We start from the raw sequence: 24223 nt of genomic DNA on the forward strand, positions 1-24223 counted from the left end.
AGAAGGAACTGAGGGGTGGTTGGGTCGGCAGGGGTATATATCAGGCACCATGGTGGCGCCACTCCAGGGGGCGACCTGCCGACCCACCGAGTGTTGCTAGGGTAAAAGTTTCTCTGACGAACGTGCACGCGGCGCGCGCACACCTAACTGGAATGGATATGAGCAAGCACTCGAAGAAGAACCCTACTTTACTTACTGTACTGCAAGTTGGGAATGTGCTGCTTTGTTCAACTACATAAAGAGTGTGTGTGATAGTGGGGAGGAAACTGACTAAACAGGAAGTAAGAGCACCATGGAGCATGGCTCCACCTATGATACTCTGAGTAACCCAATTAATCTCTGGATGACCACTTTACTAGAGGTTCAAGTTCCTTTTTTCTATTACAGGGGCCAACACAGGGCTCATCTGTTGACTATTGCTGCAATTAGAGCTCTTGGGAACATTGTCCCCCTGGCAGGCATAATACCTCCAGGAAACACCAAACTTGAAGGTGAGGTGTGCACCTCCCATACACTCAACTGCATCCCCCTCCTTTAGATAGCCTCACACAGTGAGACAGTAGAAACTACAGCTGTGGCCTACTTGTGTCATGTGACAACAATAATCACAGAAAGAGTCACTTTCCCCTAATACTGAAAAAGAAACTTAAGGAACTTAATTAGAATTGGGGAGGCAATATTATCCTAAATGTAGTTTGTCTCTCTGCTTTACTGTAAAGCTTCTGTTTCTAACCTTCACCAGTCCCCTTTCATGGCTATCTTCCTACTGCACTTCTAAAGAAACAGTAAGCATACCCTCACACAGCCCACTCTGGGCACCCGCCCAAAGAACAGTCATATCAAGCCCTCAACCCAAGATCTGAGTGTCAGGTTGAGTTCTTCCTTATTTGTACACATTCATCACTCAAAGATTTCGCAAGTTATTATTTATGTTCATTATGGTAATTCCTAGTGATCAACTAAGCTCAGGGCTCCATTGTGCTTTGAAGTCGGACTATTACTCTGCACCGGACAAAAAGCTTACAGTAACTTTGGGTATTTCTACACTAGAAGTAAACAACCATGGCTGACCCAGGTCAGCTGCCTCACTTGTGGGGCTCGGGCTACAGGGCTATTTAATTGTGGTGTAGACTTTCAGTCTCAAATTGGAGCCCAAGCCTGACTGTCTACATCACAACTGAACAGCCCCATAGCCTGAGCCTCACAAGTGTGAGTCAGCTGACACAGTCCAGCCATGGGTGTTTAATTGCAGTGTATTCATACCCTTTGATAACATTCTGTTGATTATCTGAGCCAGCAGAGATTCCAGCTGTGTTGGCTTTTCAGTGTTTACAGTGAAAACTTATCTTAATTGCTAACACAAGTAGAGATAAATAGAATACTTGTGCGCATTTACGTGCCAGGGCTTACAGAACACATACTTTTTAAAGTTCACAAACACTTGAAAAGACAGTTCTGGTGCTGGAGTTTTGAGGACAAACCAATGGTTTATTGTACCTTTATGTCCACCAACTTCTTCTCCATAATGTGTTTTGCAAGCTAGAGATAAAGTAGTGAAATCCCTCTATGTGTCTATTACTTAAAAAATTAAACAAATTTTATTATCATTTTGAAAATGACACACCTTCCAGACACCTCATTTAGAGACAAATGCTGAAGTCCTTTTTCAGTTCTTACATAAGAAAAACTTACTGAAATCAACGAGAGTCTTGCTAAGCAAAGATTTCAGAGTTTGGTCCTTGGAGTAGTTAAAATAACATGTTTAATTACTGAAGCAGCAGCGAAAAAGCAGCAATCAGAGTCAGCCAACATAATTACTTCCTTCAAAGTCTGCCATTTAGCCAAGCAGTTCTACTACATCCCTTATATTGGTGGGTAGCAGCCTTCAAAGGACATTTGGATAACCTACAAAAACCATTTAGGCACATTCAGTTAGAGCACGGATCTCACACCAAACTAAAAAAGAAATTAGAGTTTCCACTGTATAAAGGGAAAAGGAAAAATAAAGTGAAAAAACAAGAAGAGCAAGAGTTTTCTGTAGAAGGGAAAAATAATCAAGGAGCATACAGGTAGAGCAGCAGTAGTTCTCTTGCAGACTTGCCCTTATTCCTTTTCCTTTTAAAGTGAAGGACGTTGCCTTTTCATTTTCTTTCTAAACTGCCTCCAAATTTGCTCTCCATAATTCTTTTAATCCTGCTCTTTTTTCATTTTCTATTGCTTTCACCTGTGAAAAGAAGAGATATTGAGATAAGTGTTTAGTGCATATGGAGAAATGATGACATCCTTAAAGGTACGTCCACACTTCAAGCTGAAATGTGCACCTTCTACTTGAATGTAGACATGACTTAAGATTTTTCTCCTGCTACCATGCAGCCATCTCAAGAGGCTGAAGGAAAGCCTAGGACTTGCCAAACAAAATCTGGACTCCCAACAGCAGTCGGTTACAAGATGCATCAGAGGAAAGCACAAGAAACCCCATACCAGAATAACTTACTCATAGAGGAAGTTTCTTCCTTACGTTTGTCAGTCAGTGGCTGGCTTACACTGCCTGTTACTGCTACTTCTGCTCCAGCTCATTGTACTGAGTCTTGCTACCATCTATTTGTTCTGTGTTTGTCCAGCATCTAGCAAAAAAGGATGCTAATATATGACTGGGGCTCGTACCACAAAACAAACAGACCAAAAGAGCCACTATGGCATAATACCAGTACTAATTCAAAGCTCCAACATGATGCATTATAAAAGTTCCTAGCCACATATCCATAGTTTTATATTTAAAGAAACAGAGCACATGACTCATGCTTTGGGATCCTCCTGGATGCTCTACTAATAATACTAAGCACTTTTCATCAGGGATCTCCTTCTAAGTAGTGTACTAGGTGTAACCTAGAATAGAAAAAAGGATTCTTTTAAAATTGCTTTAGCTAATTCAAGTTGAAACACTACTTAGCACCTCACATAGACAATTTAACATCTTTAAAACCATCTTAACTGTAAATGGTAGGCACCAAGGGAGCCTAGGTCCTTGATTTAGCAAGACCAGCTAACATTTTTAAAGGTGTTAAATTCTGCTAAGTTTCAACTTGTGTTAGCTAACAAAAATTTTAAAGACATTTTTACTTACTCTAGACAAGGTTTTAAATGTAAAATCCTGAGTCCATTGAACTTCGCAGGAGTTTACTGTTGACTTCAGTAGATCCAGAATTTTCCCAAGTGACTAGAGGAAGGTAGTGAAGAAACAGTTCTAACCTAGGGAATGATCAAGGGGGCTGAAATCCAGACAACTTGGGTTCTTGACTTGATTTTGCCAGTGACTTGTATGACCTTGGATAACAGGCCATGCCTCAGTTTCTGTAAAATGGGGATAATGGTACTTACGCATCTATGAAGCCTTTTACAATCCAGGGATGCAGACAGATGCTCAAATAATAATTCATCTATTTCTTTAACATAATACACATATCAAGTTACTTTTGAGGGGTGTGTAAGCATCATTAGCCACATTTTACAGATGTGGAACTGAGGTACAAAAAGGTTAAGTGACTTGCTCAAAGTCAGATAGTAAGTCACCAGGAACAGGACACAGACATCCTGATTCCTAGTCCAGGCTCTTTTCCCTGGATTTTCCTGCCTTCCACCTCAAAAGGCTGAGAGAAAGCTTAAGACTTACCAAACAGGATCAGGCAAGTGATCTATCTAGCCTAGAAGATGTTTCAGCTCATTTCAATATGTGTAGGGATAGGCAATATTTCCCTTGGTTCCTTTGCAAATTTTATAAGACATGAAAATATTTATAAATTGTATAAGTTTTGCAAAATAATAAATTCCAGGAGCCAAAATTCTTACCTAAATCCAATGAAATTTTTGAAAATTCATTATGCTCATGGTATCTTTGTAATTATAGGTATGCTTACACTTTTAAAAATATTAATACGCCAAGAGTTGTGCACACACACATCTATATGAAGCATTAGAGGTCAATTTCATCATCCAGGGTTTATTTTGCAGCATACATGTCTCTGGATCTTTTTCTATAAGGTAACAGCACAATGAGAGGGTTCACTTACAAAATGTTTAAGTATTAAAGAAAGTTGTTATATCAAAGTATAGCACTACTGTCCAACACATTAATACAAGATAAAATCTGGATAAGTCATTTAAGGAGGTGACACTGGTTAGGGGAAGCTAGGACTCTAAAGACAGAGTCCTTGTGCCTGGATACCTATTTATTATTCAAATAGTATATCGCCATGGAGCATCACAGATTGTATCTGCTACAAAATGCTGGGCAAAGCAACCGTCTTCTATGGTGACCCTTGTGCACAAGGTGTCGCTTCAGATGTTCTTGGCACAGGTAGGAGCACTCAGTTTGGGACGTGTATTTGTTCTCTGATAAATTAATGTAATTATTTCAATGTGTTTTATAAAATAAATGTGTTCCTGTTGAGGGTTCGCTCTCAAAGATATATTGTACTTGGAATTCTTCCCTCTTTCAGTTGCAATATCAGCCAGGAGGAAACATAGAATAACAGAGTTCTTTCATTTAGACAGCCAATGGGCAGTTGGCTAAACCCAAAGCAGTAATGTAACTACTTACAATTTTTTTGCAGCTGTGCTTATTTAATAGATTGATAGTATTTCACCACTATGTATAAATCTGGATATTAAATGGCCATGCTGGTGCATTATCTCATAAGCATTGACAAGACTCAGTTTGCTGAGATTCGTGTGCTCAAGAAACCTACCAGTGGAAGACGACTGATTTCAAGTAGAATTAGGCTTGGGTAATAGATGCTGTAGCTTGTCTAGGAAGGGTATATAAGTTATAGGGCAGGCATTGGCTTAGACTGTTTCCTGAAATGAATTTTTCAGAACAGTCAGACTTTGTCTGATATCTCTACAATTTTTAACCCGCATTAATCACTTTTAAACTGTGCTTCTTTTCTTAATGTGATTTGTGTCCACACTAAAATAATTGAAGGAAACAAACCCTTTTGTGATAAGCCCAATGGAGCACAGACAAAGAGTTACCCATAAAAGTGGTTTAGTTTAAAGAGTGATTTAGCTATAGTACGAACAAGCCCTGATGGTTTTGTGCAGAAGGATGATAGTCTGTTCTCCAGGAAACCCCACATTGCACAATGCCAATGAAATAAGTCCCTGATCATGCAATGACCACAGGTGGACTCTTGCACTTGGAAACCCAAAGCTGCTCTAAACTACGTCAGAGACAGGAATGCTGTAAAACCAACCGCATGGCCTCTTTAGCTACATCTTTTGTTTACTGCTATAACTGAGGATTGAGCAAGAAACCCTCTTTTTTCCCAGAAACTTTAAATACATACAATCCCTTAAATGGCCAAATGGAGATCCACTTCCCTCCCACCCCCTTAGGAACTCAGCTCACAGGGCCTTAAGATGCCACTACAACTGCTGAAAAAAAAGGAGGGGGTTCTTTTCTGTCTGTCACATTATTCACAAAACTCTGCAGCGATTACCTAGCTGCTGATTTCGGGGCACAAACTGTCACACAGAAAGGGTGGCTGTGTAAAAATTAGATGGAGTTGAAAGAAGAATTTTTAACAAATATTTTGTGCATTGACAAATTCACAAACAAAAAGCCATAAACCAGGATTTTCTTGACTGTATTCATTGTTTGAAATTAGTCACTGAAAAATTTCTGGCAATTCTCAGTATGTTGTGAATGTTCAATATTAGACAAATTTTGTTGGTTAGTTTGATTCGATGTGTAGGTCACAACTGCCTGATTGGCTGAGCAGAGACATGAGGTTGGTGAGGGAATATCTTTTATTAGACCAACTCCTGCTGGTGAAAGAGAGAAGGTTGTGAGCTCCACAGAGCTCTTCTTGGATGAGTGTAACCCTTAGAATAAGGTTCACATACTTGCGATTGAAAGTGAATTTTGAGTTTGCAATTAATATTCACCATTACTCATGGCAATAATCTTATTTGCTAGAATACTTATCTAAAGGAAATACAATGGGTATGCAAATGGACAAAGCAAATTAATTTTTAAAAAGTGAATATTCAGACAGATATGGAGTACTTCCTATGCCTAAAATTAGAGTTGAGCACAAGCTGAACAGTTCAGCTACAGATCATTATTTGGAACATTCCAAAGTTTGAGCACTTTTGGATCAAGAGTCTTGATATGGCTCATTAGAGAGGTAGGCTTCAGTCATGAAATTTCAGTCTGGATCTGGATTCTGGACTCTCTCCTCAAAGCCTGAAAGTGTTCAGATCCATTATTTTGATTTGGTCTCCATCTCTAGTGAAAATGGCACTTACTGAGTTTTATGCAACTATCTGCTCCCTTTGCATCTTGAGTCATATTTTCTGACAGTACTTTACTGAAAAAAAAAAAAGTTTTACACCTTTTAGCCATGCAAAGCCAATGCAGCTATGGGACAGCGAGCTCGATACTATTCTGACTCACACATCATCAACAGAACTATCAGCCTATGCATAATATTTATAATAAATGACAGGTTGAAATACAGAAAGAACACACTTTCAGTTTCTATCTGAGTTTGTAGGAAAGTCAATCAGAAAAGTAAGCGTTTGGATCTGGAAGTAATTGAAAGAGTAAATATGGACGCCACGCTGTCAAATTTACAGGTGATTATTGAACTTTAAGGCGAACTATATGTTTATATCATCCTCTAGAGAGGAGACAATTGATGCGAAAACATATGGTCTGCACAATGAGACACCCTCTTCTAACCACTGCTGGGATATATTTATTTACAGCTGGAATGGTAATTACATATATGGTTATATGGTTCATTTTGACTGAAAAATGTTTCCTCCTTTTCCCTTTAAAAGCCTTTAAAAAGGGTGATCATACCAAGTCTGTTATTATCAGTGGTGTTCTCTTCTTCTCAATACACATGTGGGGCTGCCAGCTCAGCAGAAAGGTTTTCTTTCCTGCCATTTCACAAAACATGTGCTGAAAATTTAAGACTACACTGCAAGAGGAATTTTGAAAAGGATTATTTTAAACTAAATTCCAAACAGGTGAGTGTAGGGCAGAAGATCAGTATCCAACAATTAGCAGTAGAATTGGGCATTACTCTTGGTACATGCTACTTGGCATTCAGACACTGCATGAAACCCTGCACACTTAAAATCAACAATTTCACTGGGAAGCATTTTAACCCTCTGGAGTAATTTGGGTAAATAGGTCAAAAGAGAAACAATTCTATGTGAGTAATAATGCCTGGATGCTGCAGAGCTTTTCAGGCCTGATTAGAATTGCAAACGGAACAGATCAGACAGATTGTGCATTGGTGAACAGAAGAGAGCACTCAAGGAGTCTGTTTCCACATTCTTGCCCCACACTCTTTGTACTCCTAAATACACAGCATTAGGACACCAGAGTGAAAACACCTTCGCGGATATCAACCTCTCCCAGGAGGATGGACAGGTTCGTGACCATACATTGTTCAGCACAGGCACAGAAGGGATTGAACACTGAACCTTCTCTAAGGATACGTCTACACTATGGGATTATTCCGATTTTACATAAACCGGTTTTGTAAAACAGATTGTATAAAGTCGAGTGCACGCAGCCACACTAAGCACATTAATTCGGCGGTGTGCGTCCATGGTCCGAGGCTATCGTCGATTTCTGGAGCGTTGCACTGTGGGAAGCTATTCTGTAGCTATCCCATAGTTCCCACAGTCTCCTCCACCCCTTGGAATTCTGGGTTGAGATCCCAGTGCCTGAGGGGGCAAAAATCATTGTAGTGGATGATTCTGGGTAAATGTCATCACTCATTCCTTCCTCCGGGAAAGCAACAGCAGACAATCATTTCGCGCCCTTTTTCCCTGGATTGCCCTGGCAGATGCCATAGCAGGGCAACCATGGAGCCTGTTTTGCCTTTTGTCACTGTCACCATATGTATACTGGATGCCGCTGACAGAGGCAGTACTGCAGCGCTACACAGCAGCATTCATTTGCATTGCATGATAGCAGAGATGGTTATCAGTTGTTCTGTACCATCTGCTGTACCATTGTAAATTGGCAATGAGATGCCGGTTATCCGTCTTTCTGTACTGTCTGCTGCTGTCATGGATGCCCCCGGCTGAGGTCGGCCGGGGGCACAAAGACAAAAATGGGAATGACTCCCCGGGCCATTTCCTCCTTTATGTTGTATCTAAAAATAGAGTCAGTCTTGCCTAGAATATGGGGCAAGTGTACTAGAGAACCAGAGAGCAACAGCTGCTCCATGTCAGATCCACAGAAATGATGAACTACATGCCATTCTAGGAGGTAACCTCAAACACCACACCCTTTACTTCCCTGCTCCCCCAACCCTCCTGGCTACCGTTGCAGTGTCCCCCCCCATTTGTGTGATGAAGTAATAAAGAATGCAGGAATAAGAAACACTGACTTGTTAGTGAGATAGAATGAGGAGGAGGCACGCTCCAGCTGCTATAGTCCAGGCAGGACATTAAACGGTTGCAGGGAGAGGAGAGCCAGCATCCCACTGCTATGAGAGTCCAGGCAGTACAGAATCTTTTCTTTACACATGAAAGGAGGGGGCTGATGGAGCTCAGCCTAGTTGCTATGATGAAGATGGTTACCAGCTGTTCTGTACCATCTACTGGGAATGACCAGGAATCGTTCCTATTTTTACCAGGCACCCCCGACCAGCCTCACCTGAGGCCAGCCAGGAGCACTCCATGGCTGATGAAACAACAGATAGCAGTCTATTGTACCATCTGCCACAGGGGAGGGAGCAGAGCGGATACTGCTCTTCACTGCCGCAGCATCGCATCTACGGCAGCATGTGCAGTAGGCATAGGGTGACATTGAAAAAGTCAAGAAACGATTTTTCCCTTTTCTTTCACGGGGGTGGGGAGGGGTAATTGACGAGCTATACCCTGAACCACCCCGGACAATGTGTTTGACCCTACAGGCATTGGGAGCTCAGCAAGAATGCAAATGCTTTTGGAGACTGCTGGGACTGTGGATAGTTGGAGTTCTCAGTACCCCCTCCCTCTCTCCATGAGCGTCCATTTGATCCTTTGGCTTTCCGTTACGCTTGTCACGCAGCACTGTGTAGCCAGGAATTTTTTTCAAACGCTTTGGCATTTCGTCTTCTGTAAGGAGCTGTGATAGAACAGATTTGTCTTCCCCATACAGAGATCAGATCCAGTATCTTCCGTATGGTCCATGCTGGAGCTTTTTTGGATTTGGGACTGCATCGCCACCCGCTGCGATCAGAGCTCCACGCTGGGCAAACAGGAAATGAAATCAAAAATTTCATGGGCTTTTCCTGTCTACCTGGCCACTGCATCCAAGTTCAGATTGCTGTCCAGAGTGGTCACAGTGGTGCACTATGGGATACCGCCCGGAGGCCAATACCGTCGATTTGTGGCCACACTAACCCTAATCCGATATGGTAATATCGATTTCAGTGCTACTCCTCTCGTCGGGGAGGAGTATAGAAACCGGTTTAAAGAGCCCTTTATATCGATATAAAGGGCCTCGTTGTGTGGACGGGTGCAGCGTTAAATCGGTTTAAAGCTGCTAAAATCGGTTTAAACGCGTAGTGTAGACCAGGGCTGTGAGTGCAACAGTGGCTGCACTCCCATGTGCCTGCCACAGTTCCATGAGATTGTGTGCCTGCCTGACAGGAAAGAGGCACTCTTGTACTGCTCCAGAACAGGGCTGTGACTAAATACTACAACAGCATCCTGTGTGCCTCAATATGCAAAGCTGAGCTGTATTCCACAGGTGAATGTAGATCACTGATTTTTAAAAATATTGTCCAAAACTTTTTTAAACAGACTACAGAACTCAGATAGCTCTGTGTAATTACCACTCTCAACTTCTAAAAGTATGGTCAGAGCCCAATGTGACTCAGAGAACACCCAAGCATTAGTCAGTTCCTAAGCCCATTCAAAAAATCCTTTATGGAAAAAAATCTTAGAATTTAACAATGACTATACCAATATGATTCTACAATAACTACTCTGAAAACCTACAGAATGATCTCCTTTTAGAAGATTTTTTTGGATCACTCTAAAATATTATAGAAGGATTTTTTTCAAATTCTACAAGAGGATTCAGAATGACTATAGTTTCTCTAAAGGTTTCTATTAAGTTATATAGGACTTTTCTGTAGGAGATAAAATAGAACTGAACATGCACAAACAGACCCAACAAAACACCAGCTAGAATATTTGACCTGATGGAGGAAGCCTGACTTCAAGATGAACTTTCCCTTGTTGGCTTTCCAACAACTATCATAGTATTACATTTTCATGCATTAATAGCAAGCCCGTTAATATAAACCAGAAATGGTTTCCATGTGTTTTCAAACGTCTTCATTTCTGTAGCATAAATTGCTCTCAAGAAATGTAATCTGGGGCCCTGATCCAGCAAATCACTTAAGTATATGCTTAACTTTATGTACATCAGTAGTCTCATTGACAAAGGCCTAAATAATGTAGTCCTGCATTCTGCCTATGCTGGGGTCTTTTTACTGTGGCATAGGTGTAGTTTGACCTCTATATTTAAAGAAGGGAGCAGCTCCAGTTAGGCCAATGGGACTGTGTGGACGGAACAAATTCCACACCTGCCTGAGACTTACAATTTGGTGGGAGCAATGCCCCCAAACCTCCCAAACTACACCCATGCCAGTGTCTTGAGGTGATACAAATCTGTGACACTCAAAAAACAAAAAACAAAACAAAACAAAACAAAAACAAACAGCATAAGGCCCTTTCCACCACTTTGTAGGGATGGCTGGGGGACCAGTAGGGGAGCATCTTGCAGGGCACCCTGGCCACCTCCTACACACCATTGAAAGTGTTTCTGCTCAGGGCCCAGATAGCCTGAGATGGAAAGCTAAGAGGCAGTGGGCCAGAAAGGCTGCAGAATCCACATTTACACAGATCCAGTAGATCAATCAAACGCACCACACAAATGTCCTAGCAGGTAAATGGTAGATATTACTCTTCTGTAGTCTACCCAGATAGGGCTCTATTACTTAAGTTTTATGTGGGTGGAATAGGTTGCATCTTTTATCACCATTAATCCCATCTGAATCCATGTGCTTTTATGAAATGTCCTTCAGCTCAATCATATCAAGTAATACACTTGGACTTAGCTTAACCATTAAGTCCACTTTCAGATGGGTGATATACTATTCTGTCATGTGAGAACAGCCAAAATGGGAACTAAATTAAATCCACCTGCCTTCCTTTGTTACTGCCTTTCCTTTCCCAGTCTTTTGTCCTCTCTTCCTTTATCTTCTTTGCCTTAACTTGACCAATATACTTTTCTTGAATAATTTGTTTACTTTTTCCTCTCCTATTCCTCTTAGCTTCCTTTCTTCCACTTCTTTCTAATGTTCTCTTTTCTTCTGTTATTCCCCCTTCCATTTTCTTAACCTTTTCACTCTCGTATGTGCAGTTCTCTCTCCTTTCCAGCCCCCCGTTGATTTTCCTTTCCTTCCTAGGGTACGTCTACACTGCACGATTATTTCGAATTAGCTTAAACCGATATTACAAAACAGATCTAATAAAATCGGTTTAGCGCGTCCACAGTGGGATCCCGAAATCGATTGTTTGCGTCCATGGTCCAAAGCTACCATCGATTTCAGGAGCGGTGCACTGTGGGTAGCTGTTCCTCAGCTATCCCATAGTTCCCACTTCCGTGTTGAGAGCACAGTGCCTGATGGGGCAGAAAACACTGCCCCGGGTGGTGCTGGGTACAGCCTCACCCCTCCCTTTGTGAAGGCAGCAGACAACCCTTTGGCGCCTTTTTCGCGGAGTGCATTGAGCAAACGCCATAGCACAGCAATCTTTCCCTTTTTTTTTTCACGTGGTGGTGGGGGGAAATAAACTGAGGAGCTGTTCCCTGAACCACGCCAGACACTGTGTTTGAACCTACAGACATTGGGAGCTCAGCCAAGAATGCAAATAATTTTCAGAGACTGCTGTGGACTGTGGGATAGCTGGAGTCCTCAGTACCCCCTCCCTCCCTTCATGAGCGTCCATTTGAGTCTCTGGCTTCCCGTTACGCTTGTCACGCAGCGCTGTGTATCCTGCAGTTTTTTATTCAAACGCTTTGGCATTTCGTGTTCTGTAACGGAGCTGGATACAACAGATTTGTCTCCCCATACAGCGATCAGACCTAGTATCTCCCGTACGGTCTATGCTGGAGCTCTTTTTCGATTTCAAACTGCATCGCCAGCCGTGCTGATCAGAGCTCCACGCTGGAGAAGCAGGAAATGTAATTCAAAAGTTCGCGGGGCTTTTCCTGTTTACCTGCCCGCTGCATCCGAGTTCAGATTGCTGTCCAGAGCGGTCAGTGCTGCACTCTGGGATGCCGCCCGGAGGCCAATAACGTCGATTTCCGTCCACATGAACCCTAATCCGAGTTATCACTATCGAATTTAGCGCTACTCCTCTCGTTTGGGAGGAGTTCCGAAATCGATTTAAGGAGCCGTTTAACTCGATATTAATGACGACGTCGTGTGAACGGATACAGCGTTAAATCGGTATATCGGCCATTAAACCGATTTAAAGTCGCAGTGTAGACCTGGCCCTAGATTGTGGATATTACTACAACTACTGTTTGTGAAATCAGGTTGCACTCTAATTGTTTGTCCTTCCAGAGGTAATCTTTCCCTTCAGTGTATGACAGCTGACTACTTCTGGTGATGGTGACTCAGAGTAGGGAAAAGGCACCAAAAAAACAAAAAAACAAAAAAAACCACTAAATTTAAAAATGTTAATATGCATACAAACTGTAGTTACCATATAAGGTAAATCATATACATATAGGATGAGTAAAATTAAATACTCTATAGTATAGAATTTCTTCTACTTCAAGCAGAAACCACTGAGGGCACAGCTTGCACCCTCAAATTTGGTTCTTCTACCCTTACTGTAGCCCTGAAAATATTTCCATTTTGGTAGAAAAAGCTTATCCAGTTCTCTGAGTCCAAGGTACTTTACACAGCAAGTCCATGAGTCACTTTGCAGTCAGCTACTTGTATGAAAAACACAAGTTTGAAAGCCAATCTTCTTTTAAGTTTCAGAAAAAGTGCTTCAATACTCATGTTTTTCAGTACAAAAACTGCCACAGAAGAAATAAAACAAAACCTCTCCCTACAGCAGGATTGACTTGAGATAATCATAGGGTACTGATTTGATACTGGCACTGAAGTATCAGCCATCATAAACATAGTAGAACACACGACTTTTCACATTCTCAGCCAAATCTAAATAATCCTTTGCAGTCTGAAACCATCTTAAATAGAAAACATCCGACAGATGTTGGCATATGTAGACAAGCCAAGCTGTGTCAACTACTTTGTATGACTGGATATTTCAAAGCATGGATGTCCTCACTTCTAAGGCACCCCCTTGGCTTGGGCACAGTGTTGCAGGGGACTTAGCCTCTTGCTCTGGCCTGGTGGCCGTTTCCTTGGCCCCAAATGGCCAGTCCCAGTCAGCATCTTCTCCTGACTCTCTGTTTGGGTCTTCTACTGCTCAGCCCTCCAGCCAGGCCAAGTAACAGTTGACTCCCTTTTGGGGGGATAAGTGAAGGTCCAACATGAAATTCACAGAAAATGTCCATATTTATAGTTCTTCTGCCCTCTCAGGCTTGACTGAAATCTTCTCTTTACTGGCCCCTTCAATGATTCTCTTAAACAGTTTCTTCCTCAGCAGGATTCCCCCACTGCTTCCCATTGCCAGGGACTGAAGCAATTTACCTCTGAGGATCTCCCTGCTCTTTGTAGGCCCTATCTTAGTGCTTCCCACTCAGAAGCCTACTCTCACCTGGACCTTGACAGACTCTTCCTAGAGGGGAATGCCCCTTGTTCCTCTCTCTCGGGTATTCCTTTATCTAGTCCATTCCAAGCTCTGTTTAAGAAGGGCTCTCCCTCCTTCACAAACATAGCTACAAGTACTGCTGGAACTAGAGTGCTACCAGAGCCCCTGCTTTGAGATAGTAATAACAAAAACCAACATAGTTTCCATCATTAGCATTCCCACTATAAAAATTATTCTAGCACCCCTAACAGCTGGGGTCAGTCTTCCAATAAAGCCCCATTACACCTAGCTGGATCACTAATTAGCTCTTATTTTGCTAGCTTATCAATGAAGCTGAAGGATCTCTGCTAATTCAAAGGCAAGGCTTAGCTCAACTTGCCTCAAAGCCACCTCGGGGAGGAGGGGGAACAACTGAGAAAAAGAAAGGACTACAAAATGCCAAGTTTTAACTGTTCTGGAGTCACTGTTTAGGCACTTGAATAGAATTGTAAGGCTGAACTGATCAGCTGTGATCTGCTGGAATCTTTAGTGGAAAAACCAAAGGCACTACGATTAATACCATTCTGAGACTAAACACTAAGGCTATGAGACAACCTTATAAACACAGTAAACAGAGTTGAGAGATGTTCTATCCCACACCATTGTAGGAAATTATTTGAGATTCCAGGCCTCTCATATTATATTTCACACACATTGCTATTCTACTGTGTGATCTATGTTACCCTATCTGAAAGGATAACTTCCCTTCTCTCTCCAAGCTAGATGTCTACAGACCATAAACCACTGGAACTAACACAAAATACTGTGTAATAGCTAGATAATATCCGAAGAATACATAGGCTTACACACCAGGGATATGGAGTATCCAATCTGCTGCTCAGAAATTTCAACTGCATGAAATGTGCTGCAGCTGTCTCTCTTGTGGGACTCTGATCATCACTACTGCCATGTGTCTCTCAGTTAAATTCTGTCACTCGGTGTGCCTGAAGTGTGTGTGGAAGCTGCCAAGACACTAGCCAAAACAGTGAAAGGGGAAAAAAAAGTATCTTTCCATTAAAAAGAGAGAGAGAGCGAGAGAGAGAGAGAGCCAAAACTGTAAAAAGCTTATTAACATCCACATTCTGCCCTATGCCATTTGGTTATAGGAGCTTTCATTATTTAATAGTGGGAGAAATATGAACTGCTATCCAGTTAAAATGAAACACAGTTGCCTTAGAAAAAACCTTCTTTAAAAAAATCAAATAAAATTATGATTTGAACATTCATAACTTTAAAACTACCAAAAGGATTTTCCACAAACATGGCTTGTTTTATAGATCTCACTGAGATGTACAAGTTTAGTCAAGCCTAAAGACTGTGGCCCTGTTCTTGGGTTGCACCACAGAACCAAAAGGGAGCCATGAAGTCATCGCTGTTCTCCTTAGATCCTGGGCCAGTCCCTCAGTGTAAATTATAACAGTTTGAGGGTTGCTCTAATTTACATCAGCTGGCAATGGTCCAAAGGGGCTGCTCTGGCAACCAGAAATCATCAAGGCTTAGGGAAGTGTCTACGCTGCCCCAAACTGTCACTCAAAAAGGAGATGGCATAGAAGCTGTTATTCTGGCTCTGTGTTACCAGAGATTCCTCCTGTGCTGGTGGGGTTGGGGTGATCATTCCATGGCTGGCTGGGCCAACTTTAGGATCATGTACCAGTGTGGTACAAAGCAGCCCCAGGGCAGCTGACAATGGTGATCTCTTACATCAACTTATATATAAAGCTGTGTAAGACATTACAGTTTCCATTGTATTAATTGGCAGATAATTAAAACAAATATTGATAGAGTGACTCCATGCTGAGGCATAATCACAAGGAAGTAGAGTTATTACTGAGGTTTCAACCCTAATTCTGCATTTCTCAACTTTATGGTGCTCTATTTCTCAACTTTACGATCTGTTTATGTTTTTTGGGTTTTTTTGCAAAGATTATATATTAATATCTACATATGTATACACATGCGTGTATGTATGATATAATTATAGGGGTTCTTCCTAGGACAACAGCGACATTTCACCCCTCAACACCTCTTTGTTCTTTCTGTTCTTCAAATGCCCACTTTGGAATGACTTTCTTTAGCCAAGGAGAAATGGATGGTGATTTCTTTGGAATCCATCAATGCTAACCACTTATTTGGGATACCAGAATGCTCTCTCCCATCACTCCCTCCTGCTCAACACATATATGAGGCTTCAGAGTTAGGCCTTGTCTACATGGTGTGAACATAAACTGAGATAGTTGTATATCCTATGTGGATATACCAGAATAAGTATGATAAACTAAATTTTAAAGGGGATGGGTCGCCTGGGGAGGGGTTTAAGCTAAATCAAAATAGCCATTCTTATTCTGGAATAAGAGTGTCCACATGGGAAGTTATACCTGTATAACTACACTATTAAACTGTTTAATTTTCCTATATACACAAGGCCAGAGAGAGTGAGATGCTCCAGATCAAGGCATCAGAAGCATGCAGATGACAGAATACTTAGTCTTATCTTCATCAAATTCAAATAGCATGGTTTCCTTTTATAACTGTCTGTTTTGAATTTTAGATCATTTTTGTGAAAATAAAATTAAACTGTTTCTTTAACAAAGGTTTTACGAGGGCTGTCAACAATCAACTGAGTCACTAAGCACCCATCTAAAACACTGAATTTTATGGAAGTCTGGTCAGTCCTTAAAACTCTTTGGAGCAACTAATTATCTCACATTAAACTTTCAAAAAGTTTGGCCATACCTCCAGCCATCTTAGGAGCAATATTGACAAGTTCCAAAGTAGTCAAAAGAGCCAACCTCCAAAGCATCCACTCCTGCTTGACTGAAAGAATTTGTAGTTAGAAGAAGAACTCAAGATAGATGCGGCTGAAATAAGAGGAATCTTAGGGTATGTCTAGAGTGCAATTAGACACCCGCAGCTGGCTGTGCCAGCTGACTCGGCCTTGTGGGGCTCAGGCTGCAGAACTGTTTAACTGCAGTGTAGACTTCCAGGGTTGGGCTGGAGACTGGGCTCTAGGACCCTGCATGGTGGGAGGGTCCCAGAGCTCAGCTTGCAAGCAGAGCCTGAAAGTCTTCACTGCAATTAAACAGCTCTGCAGCTCAAGCCTGAGTCAGATGGCATGGACCAGCCACAGATTTTTAATTGCACTGTAGACATACCCTTAGGGGTAATTAAAATACATTAAAGTAGGACCCTTCCCATCCAACAGGGAAAAAATGTAGAACACACAGACAAGGGTAAAAGCTGGGTTTGCTTTGGAAAGAGAAGGAGGATGTGGTGGTGGTTTTTTATTTCAGCAACAGAGTTAGGCAGCTGAGTCTGCATGGATACATTCCTTCATCTGTGCAGAGCCAGAGGCAAGGTAGAGGATCTTAATCTCTTCAGTTTCCTTTTCTTCAGTTTCTTGCAGTGACCGCAATGCTTTTTGTTTTCTCTGATGACATTCTAAATTAACAGATTAATGTCATTAAGAGATTAGTATTGGCATAGTTTTATACCATTTTTGTCACTTTCTTCTAATTCCAGGTGTGCTTCAAACACTCAATTTTATCACTCAAATATTTTATTTCAAACTATAAAGAATTTGGAGCTGAAAATTGTTATTTTAGTAGTTTCAGGAATATACATGTGAGAGTTTTATGTGGGGTGGAGGAATATTTCAGCTCATAAAGGTTAAGAAACTGACAGAAGTGCAAATTTAAGTCCAGGAAAAGGTGGGTAGCTGCCCACGACATAAATACTGATCTAAAGAGAGTGCATCACTGTAGGGGCTAGAAATGAGGAAGGGTGTACGGATTTGGATAAAACTAGAAACCCCACCCATGCATTCTCTTGATCTTTGACCAAACCAAATCAAGCCGTCTCTTGAAGTTGATTGCGCTATTTGCTTGTTTAACAATATAATATATTCCATGTAGAGACTGACATGTAGAATTTTCCTTGTATACACAGCAAGATATTGAGCAAATCAAGACTGCTCTCAAATTATAATCTTCATACACTGAGGTATATATTACAATTCAGTTTGATCTCCTGCTAGTTGTCCCTCTTGATCATCAGAGGAACTGAGATTGCTCAACTCCCACTACAGTCACTGAGGTTATGTCTACACTACAGTCTATCTCGACAAAACATATGTTGCTCGGGATGTGAATATTCCACCCTTTTGAGCAATATGAATTACACCGATATAGCACTCGTGTGCACAGCGCTATGTTGGTGGGAGAGCTTCTCCCACCAACATAGCATCTTCCACTCGCAGAGGTGGGTTTTTTATGTTGATGGGAGAACTCTGCAGCGCTGTATTATAAACATGACCTGACTGAGGTTCTGGTTTCTGTAGCAGTTGAGGATACTTAGCATCTTTTGTGGTTAGGCTATTTGAATGTACCTATACTACAGTACTGGTACTGAAATAAAATGCAGAATAAATGGAAGATTAAGCTATCAGAAGAGATACGAGACTAGCCCAGTCCAGAAGCTAATAGGAACCAAGCAAGTCATAAATAGCCTGATCCTGTAAATGACTAAGCACATCTCCTGGGAAGTACAAGTGCTCTCAATACCTATTGATTGCAGTGGAAGTTCAGAGCACATAGGTACTTAGTACTTTACAGGATCAGGTCTAATGATAATATTAACAAGAGGTTGGGACAGAAAATGGAGACACACAATTTTGAAAACTCACTAGGTGATTGGAGAATACCCCCTACCAAATCCACTGCATAACATTGAAATAGGCATGAGCAAGCCTAAGGAATGTCACATGTTACCAACAAAGTTCAGTAAATCCAAACTCCTCCCCATGCTCTGGAAATGCGTTGCTGAGACTGCATGATGAAGTCCTGAATCATGGGCTTGTCTGAGGCTAGCACACGGGGAAGCATCCCATCCATCTCATTGACCATGATGCCATAAGGCCTACCCAAACTGACACTGTTAGTGCTGTGCTCTGTAGAAACAACTGCTGCTCACTTGAGCAGGTCTGGATTTTCATTCCACTCAAACTATCTACCTGGCCCTACACTGAAATTTATCCAAGGGCCAAAAATAGAAGTTCTAAGAGCTAGCTAGTACTACAATTACTACACCATGTTTACTCAGGCCAAGCTCCTATCCAGGATCTGGAGTCAAGATCTCAGTGTATTGAAATATTTATTTATTTTAAACTCAGTTAAATTAATAGCTCTTGTTTAAAATCAACTGTGAGTTGATGAAAAGTACGATTTTTATTACCATATTTTCTAATAGCCAATGAAGGTTGCTTGAAAAATCAAGTCATTCAATGCTTCTTTATACTTCAGGACATTAATAATGTAAAAAATACCAGAAATACAGTATCCATGGTAACAAACTAGTAAATAATTAAATATACTCACTGCCATGGAAACAGGACTGAGCCAAGTGAAAATTGTGTATAATGTCATAACCCTAAACCTATCTCCTAACTATCCCTCATTATAGCAGACAACCTTGGAGTTTAGATCCGTTCATTCCATTTAGACAATGTCCTACTTTGTGAGACTCTAATTTATTACCACCTACCACAGTCTGCTTCTATAGCACTTTTCATTTAGAGCATCACAAGGAAAACAAACCAGCAGATAAAACAACACTGGAGTGCAGGGATCTAGCACTAAAACCATTAAATGCTTAGAGCTAAGTTAAAAAAATAAGTTTTCAACCTCGATTTTTGTTTTAAATGAAGGGAGAGAGGAATAACAGTCTGAACCCCACATAATTTCATTTTAAGGGAATTCCACAAATGAGCAGCATATGGTATGATAGACTTTGTCCCACCAGATCTGTGGGCAGTTAAAGGTTTTCTTCAGGAACTCTCCAAGCACACTCTAGAATGTAAAGAACCAGCCACACCAATGTCTTGTGTTCATATACTAAGCAGTATCACTGTTCTCCATTCTCATGGACACGGAGTCCCAGGTGTGTCTACTAAACACAAAGACATACTATAATTTGTTTGTAAATATTCCAATTCAGCCAGTTATAGCCACATTCTGAAGATATGAGAAAACATACACACACTACGATGTTGCCACCCTATTTTCTTTCAGGTATGGAAGAGAGTGTACTGTATTCCCCTCACCCCCCACAAGCTGCAAAGAATCTGCTTTCATTTCCGAGGTTTTGTGTAGTACATCAACCAAAGGTAAATCAGACTGTGAAATCAGTGGTTCAACCTTTGTAATAGATTCTGTTCAGGCTACAGGGCCAAAAAATGAGAGATATGATCCCTACTGGAAGGAAACCAAAATAACATTCATGTCCTTCTTTGGGTTTCCAGCACTAGACTAGCCAATATACTTGGTTCCGTGCATTTAATTTAACTGTGCATGCATAGCACTGTATGAAATCTTTAAATCACAATAAATAGTGGAATCCATAGTAGAGAAAGCATTTCCCACCTTTTATTACTCTGCTTTTTTTAATAAACTTGATTTGGAACAGAGGCCATTCAATTTTCCACTTACTCATAAAGGCAGCAAAATTACCACATGAACAACACTTGTGGGTCTTCATGCATACACTTTGGGCTGAACTATGACTAGCCAAGGAAACAAATATAATGAAGAGGAGGAAACCACAAAAGAGAAAGTTAGCTTCCTGATACTTTGTTCTGCATGTTCTGTAACATTAAACCAATTTAAATAAAATGAACTAAATGTCAAAGTTAATCTCACCTTTCATTTAAAAAATAAAACTATCCCTGTTTGTTGCAAACATAACATTTGACCTGGTGATTTTTCCAGGTTAGTCAAGGTGCCTCTACATGATACCCACTGCTAGCCTTTGGGGCTCACACAATCCAAACCTACGAATTACTCCATTTTGGAGTGTAATTGCAGAAAAATCAGTAGTTTGAGAGAAGAGGGGAGACAATTGCTATTCAAGCGTCTTTCGATGATACAAGGCCTTCTGCAAGGTCCCTCCTGCCAACAGGTGGCAGCCTGCCAACATGCCAACTCCTCTGCTGAGTTATTCATGTAATTTCTGGATGGTGGGAGAGGCAGCATGGTCTAATGGACTAAGAGTTATGGCTCCTGTATTCTCTCCCTGGCCAACCTCTACCCTGTGCTCTTAATCAAGCTTTTCTGGCTTAATTTTCCTATCTAGTGGGATTAATAATACTCAGCTGTTTCTTTGTGATAATTAATTAGTGTTGATAAAGCACTAATTGTGATGGAAAAGAAATAGGGAGAACTACAGAGAGGCAATGAAATACAGGCAGGAATAAGTGATGAGACAAAGATGATAGTGTGGGCAGAAAGAAGAGAAGGGGAGCAACAGGTAATGGACAACATAACATAGAAGAGATCGAAGGCAATAATAGGATGGAGTGAATAAAAAAAGAGAAAGAATGAGCAGGAAGACAACATTGCTCTTCGAAGAAAAAAAGAAGTGAATAGAAGAAAACAGTAAAAAAATAAAAAATGAAAATAGAGATTAACAGACTGGGTCAGATATGGAAGAACAGAAAATGGGAATAGAAGAATTAAAGCAGACAGACACAATTTATAAGTTAAGTGATTTAAATCTATTTATGTTCTTTTATTTTATAGTACTTCCCTGGCATAATTCCACTAAGTGTGGGAATTTTGAGATCTTGTGTTATATTACACTGGATTCTATACAGTAGTTAGATAACTGGAGAAAAAAGACTGAGAAATAATTTTAAATTCACAGTATGCACAAAAAGTCCTCCAGCAGAGAAGCTCCCACATCATTTGAAGACCTTCCGCTTGACAGAGTTGTTTAAATGTTGGCAACATAAGCAGATGGGCTCACTTCTGCACCAGAGAAGGCTGCTGGTGGACCCAATAATCCCATTTTAAATTTATATAGAACAAGTTAATTACTTCTGGGGAGCCCCAGCAAGGAACTGCCTGACCCTCTCCAGAATGCTCTGACTACTCATAGGTCTAGTGGTGTAAATACAATTGGTATACCTATAAGCAGAGTGCTTCCACTAATATTTTCATTATAATTGTACATATGTTTAATATCATTATCCAATGTTTCAACAGAACTTTGTCCATTCAAAGTGCTAGGTAAATGCTAAGCACTATTTCTACTTACCCCACCAAAAGCTACCATCATTCTACTTCCATCTTCAGACTGAGAAACCATGTGCTCCTAGAAATATTTTACTTGTATTTCAACATTGAGAGTCTTACTTCTCAAAACAAGAGAGGAAAAGCCATTCCCTGCTTTTGCATCACTACAATATCAGTCTCAACAGCTGCTTTTCCACTGCACGTGTACAGTTAGGCAAAAATGATCACAGAAAAAAATAAACCTGGCCCCTTTCCCTTCCTCCACCTCTTGCTTCTAAAATGTCTCATCTTTTACATAATTGATTAGTTTTATTTAGCTGAAAGTGTTTGCACAGCTTTGGCAAGCAAATGTGTATTTTTTCTGCTCAAGCTGGAAGGAACAGTTTATGTCAAGAGTTAAACAGCCGCCATGTAGATGAGATGGTCTACATCCGATAGCTACGGTATGTACTCTGCTAAACCTTAAAACGGTATGCTATGCAGCAGGCCTCTCTGAGGATATGGCTATGTAAACTATCTTACAGAATCTTTTCCTACCTGAATTAAAGGCTGAGTGTCTCCAGGCATAGCACCAGCAATTCCTGTAACTGGAAAAATTGCTGCTAGAAAAGATCAGCAACAGGAAAGTATTGAAATGAGTAGGTAATCCAAACATGTGCCTGAAATTCCATAGTTAATAGTGTAATTAACAAAAATAATCTTGACAATGCTTTACTGTTAGTTGCCTGTACTGTTGTTTATGTTGTTGTGATGCTCAGGTTAATATGTACATAATCATGCCTTAAATCCTGGAAGTTTATGGAATAATGAAGTCCATCCTCTGCTATACTTTCCTGTTTATTTTACCACCTTTTACAAAAGGAGAAGGTGCCAATGACAACCACATAAGTTCCATATGAGTGGTAGTCCTTGCATCATAATAGGTTTCTTTTGAGACCTAGGACTTTCAAGTTAAGATAAAAAGTTATGAAGTAAACTGTACTTGGCTAGTACAAGCCAAATCCTTCCCTAAACCATCCTAGTGCCGCACCATGAATTTGGCCCTACAGTTCTGAACTGCCCAATGTAACCATAATAAGACTACAAGGTTGTTATCTTATGCACAGGACAGATACAGTCATAGGACATCCTCAGAACCAACATTATATTCACCAAAAAGTCGTTCAAAACTTGATGGAAAAATCAGTTTCAGTAGAATTATTTCTTTCTCTGAGAGATTAAAGATCAGTAATAAACATTTGTGCTCTTACTCACAGGTGGTTTTAATGTGGGATTGTGCAGGATTCAATCGTGTCACCGCTCGTACCCAGTGTGTATGAACCATCATTAAGACAGAAGTTTTCAGCTAGTGTCTATTTTCAGCACATTTCTAATCTGGATCACATTTTTTATCTTAGTATTAGGGTGAGTTAACTCATTTGCTAAACATATCTCTTTATAATCTGATAAATTACCAGTTTGATTATTCTCTGCTTCTTAATTTAAAAGATAGACCACATTTCATGACCATATTGCATGCCAGGAAGCTTTTTACATACTTTTAGAGGACTGTATAGTATGTGCCACCAGCTTTGTCTAGACATCCAAAATACTGAATAGATTTTTAAAATGTCAAATGTCTTTCTAATAGCAAATCTGCTGCTTGTTATTCTACATTCCGATATTTTATTAGGTTGTGTACTAGGCTATTACAGCACTGTATCAGACAAAGGAGAAAAGGGAAATGAATAGGAGAGGGTGGGAAGAACTACTCAGTATTTAGGATATATAGTGCGTAATATAAACCCATTCATAATCTGACTTTACAAAATCCAGTCCTCATTGTACCATCCTTGCCCTGGCAAAATTCCCAGTGTGGTTACTGAGGAGAGGGCTCTGTGCATCAGTTAAAAAAGAATTAAGTTACTATTACTGTAAGATGAACAAAAAAAGTTACAGAAAAGAAATAGCCTAGCACCTATATCAATAGGCCAAAAGGAGACAAATTCAGTCCTTCAAAAAATAACTTAGAAACAAATTATTTATACTACTACTCTCAGAAGAGTGATTGTAACTTGACGCTCAAAAACAAAACAAAAAACAACCAGTTTAGACTTGAAATTAGACGAAGGTTTCTAACCATTAGAGGAGTGAAGTTCTGGAACAGCCTTCCAAGGAGAGTAGTGGGGGCAAAAGACATATCTGGCTTTCAGACTAAGCTTGATAAGTTTATGGAAGGGACGGTATGATAGGATAGTTTAATTTTGGCAATTGATCTTTGACTATTAGCAGGTAAATATGCCCAATGGTCTGTGATA

General features: G+C 40.6%; 1 long non-coding RNA gene across 1 annotated transcript in view; it reads right to left on the reverse strand.

Moving 5' to 3' along the window:
- LOC142046657 (uncharacterized) overlaps positions 1-22088 on the reverse strand; it is a 121515-nt gene extending 99427 nt beyond the window's left edge. Inside the window, exon 1 of the long non-coding RNA XR_012655663.1 lies at positions 21949-22088. This is a non-coding gene — a long non-coding RNA (uncharacterized LOC142046657). The remainder of the gene's footprint in view (positions 1-21948) is intronic.
- Positions 22089-24223: the final 2135 nt, after the last annotated feature.

This window comes from Chelonoidis abingdonii, chromosome 4 (genome assembly GCF_003597395.2).
Source record: "Chelonoidis abingdonii isolate Lonesome George chromosome 4, CheloAbing_2.0, whole genome shotgun sequence".
In the NCBI taxonomy this organism is placed as follows: domain Eukaryota; kingdom Metazoa; phylum Chordata; order Testudines; family Testudinidae; genus Chelonoidis; species Chelonoidis abingdonii.